The 3,500-nt window shown below is 46.6% G+C and overlaps 1 non-coding gene across 1 annotated transcript; it reads left to right on the top strand.

Moving 5' to 3' along the window:
* Positions 1–235: 235 nt before the first annotated feature.
* On the top strand, positions 236–308 carry TRNAV-AAC (transfer RNA valine (anticodon AAC)). Its single transcript has one exon. It is a non-coding gene; the product is annotated as a tRNA-Val (tRNA).
* Positions 309–3,500: the final 3,192 nt, after the last annotated feature.

Raw genomic sequence — 3,500 nt, 5'->3', positions numbered from 1 at the left:
GGCCTTTTGTCGTGGAACTAGCGTTACTACCCATTGATGGAAATAGGTAAAAACACAAAAACGGGAGGCTGAAAGCCAAACATAGAAGAGAGTGCCAGGCTTGGAAGGGAGTGGGTCCTGCTCTCTCACACTCACACACACGGACACACACACAACTCCCAAAGAGCTGGCCATGTCGAGGTCGGTGGGTCGGCTCCTGTCTCCTGATCGGCCGGCTTATCAGGGGCAATCAGCCGTTTCCGTGGTGTAGTGGTTATCACGTCCGCCTAACACGCGGAAGGCCCCCGGTTCGATCCCGGGCGGAAACATAGTTTAGCTTGTAGAAACGGTACGGTTGTTATACAAGACCAACATAAAGATAGTTAACAGTGCACAAATTAGGATGGGATGACATCGCCCGTTTCCAATCACGTGTTGTGCTACATAATGCAAGATGTTAGGCATGATTAATGGTCATTACAGAAATAACGCCCGTATTCGATTAACCTAAGAATCATACCGCGACCGAAGATGTGAATAAAAGTAAACATGTCAGGCTCACGGAAAAATATGAATGGAGACTATGAAAAATGGTCAAAACACGAATAAGCACGATATTCGTTTTCGCAAACACGTCCAGCACCGCTGCCGCCATCTCTCGGCAAGTTGAAATCAGAATGACCCAATTAAGGCGGCATGACATCGTACATGGCACGGACTTCATTGAGTTTGTTGGAGAAACACTTCCCTGGATTGCCCATCACCTTAAGGCTACCATGTAGTGACTTCGCACTTGCCCAATTGTTCGACAATGGTCTTCATGCTGTGAGCTAGGACTTGAGGACGAAGTTCTCTTGGACAAGCCAGCTAACCGTTATCTTTATTATCTCACCACCTGCCAGTTGCATCAGCCAGTTTTGTGATCGCAAGGCGATGTCTTAATTCTTACTTGTTTAGGCGTCCATCGGACGATGTCGCACTCGTTTCTCCTTGGTTAACATCACGCCATTTCTGTACCCTACGACCATGAATCAGTTCCGACGTGCGCCGTATATATGCTGTTCCATTGGTGACCCTGAAGAGGCTCCTACTCTCGACGAGCTCGAAGATGCAAAATCGCTGTCGGTTGTGTGTGTGTGTGTGTGTGTGTGTGTGTGTGTGTGTGTGTGTGTGTGTGTGTGTGTGTGTGTGTGTGTGTGTGTGTGTGTGTGTGTGTGTGTGTGTGTGTGTGTGTGTGTGTGTGTGTGTGTGTGTGTGTGTGTGTCACGTAGAAGCCGCGCGTACCAACCTTACGGACGCGCCCAGAGGCAGCACAACCCGAGGGACAAGCTGGGCACTGCCCCTCGCCATTTGCCAGTCGGGCAAATGCATCTCCCGCGCAGTCCGATCTCCACATCTTTTGACAGAAACATTTTGGTGCCACTTTTCATGGCATAAGCCCGACGTCTCTGTCGACTTGTAAACCCTAAAATTCACGATCTGGAGCTGCGGGGTATCGATCCCCGTACCTCTCACATGCTAAGCGAGCGCTCTACCACTTGAGCTACAGCCCCTGCAGTATCCCAAGATGACGTCAATAGTTGGGCGCCATGTCTGACCGACAGGTCGCCCCTTACTTGGGGTGGACCCGCTCCCGGAGAGCTAGTCAGGTTGAGATCAGTCGGCCGGCCCCTGTCCCCCGACCGGTTGGTTTGTCAGGTAGCATCACCTGTTTCCAAGGTATTGTGGTTATCACATTCGGCTAGCATGCGAAAGACACCCGGTTCGATGCCGGGTGGAAACATCGTATAGTCTGTAGAAACCCTACGGTTATAGTGCAACACCAGCACAAAAGAGTCAATATTAGATGCATTGTGTTTTTGCGTAATGACCTGATTTCCCCATGGAAGGCTGGCGCAAATCAGGACAACGGACGTTCTGTTTTTTTTTCGGAATGTCCCAAAATAGTTACCTGCTTGCAATGTGAATTGTTTTGATACAGATTTAATGGAAAATAACATACATTGCGGCGCATTTTACATTACCGGTCAGTTCATTTAGGAGCTCCCATGAGTCTTCACCAAAAATGAAATAAGACAGCACTGACTCAGTTATTAAATACTTGGCTGTTTGTTTTTTTTGCGACGCGCATAGTTCTGAAGCAATTTTTGAACATTGATTGGGCATTAAAGATCACTCCATTCCAACGATTTCGCATAATGCATCACATCGAGGTCAGAAAGCGTACTCGAAAACCCAGTGGTTCATATGAGTAGGTTAGCGCAATTGCTTATCTTCTTTGTTTTCAAACTGGGTAAGTTTTCAGTAAATCATTCGAAACGCGATCGCTACAAAAGTCTGCTAGAGTTGCCAGAAAGGGAACGGATTTTCTCATTACCGGTCGTTAACCCAACTGATTCAGGACGCATTTGAAACACATAGACGTGATTGGTTCTGACTGCACTGCACGGATAAAGGGTTGACTTCCATGTCTACGGTATGGACAAGTTTATTTGTTGTCTCGATTTTCACTCCAGTATTCTAGTAACTTAGCTATCGAGCATACGTTTAGGTGTCAAACGCTTGACAAATGCAACAACACGCATTTTTCGGTTCCACACCGTGTTGCTGACTCAGTATGGCCTTCCAAGTCATTGGTTTCGCTTAACTTCTGGAGATCTTTTCAAAACATCAGTCAAACAGGGCCCAGGAACAGCACCTGCAAGCTACCCGAGAATGATACGGTTATTTAGGCTTCTTGGTTCGTTAATGACGACAGGGCTCCCTGAACAATGGGGATATCTTAAAGGGTGTTTTAGCTCCGATAATGAATGACGCTTAAATTACGCCTGACATTCAGCGACCGTTAACATGTGCTCCGATGGGGATCAAACTATCCCCCAAATGTTTTTTTCCGGAATGGTTTCCGAACGCCGCCGCAGCCGCACCACATATTGCACAGCTGTTGACAACTGAATAGCGGATCGTTTGCTATAACAAAGGTAGATGTACCTTGTAAGGTCGCTGACGTATGGCAGGTTAAAGTCAGGCCATGGTTTCAGCGAAGCCAGGTTCTAGGAAATCGTTCAATCTGATGCAACAACGGAATGTTAGACGAAGCCATACATCTCTGAGATGCTTTCTTAGACAACACAAGTATTGAATAAGCAAATCGCGTTGACCTAAAGTCAGGTATGAAGGCCAGACCAAGGTCAAAATCAACCTGTTTTATTGTTTTAGGGCTTGCCGTTAGGGGCAGTCTGGCGCTTATTTCGAATTTACTGAGGGCAGGAACCGCATTATACATCTTTCACGAACTTTTTGGAGGTCAGAGTAGATCATTGATCTGAAATGATCCAGGTCAACGCTTTGCTTTTTTAGAAACATACTTCCTAGCGTGATCTTTTTTGCTTATTAAAGTGCAAAACGCAGAGCGGTTTTGTATGATTTTGGCCACCATGACCTTCAAAAGGTCAAACAACGTCACTGACCTTAAATAAGCGTGTTACCTTTTGCATGGAAATGGCTATCTAGATTCTGGA

This window comes from Pollicipes pollicipes, unplaced genomic scaffold (assembly GCF_011947565.3).
Source record: "Pollicipes pollicipes isolate AB1234 unplaced genomic scaffold, Ppol_2.1 Scaffold_3087;HRSCAF=3621_pilon_pilon_pilon, whole genome shotgun sequence".
In the NCBI taxonomy this organism is placed as follows: Eukaryota; Metazoa; Arthropoda; class Thecostraca; order Pollicipedomorpha; family Pollicipedidae; genus Pollicipes; species Pollicipes pollicipes.
Note: the sequence above shows the minus strand (reverse complement) of the source record. Positions and strands in the feature narration are given on the sequence as shown.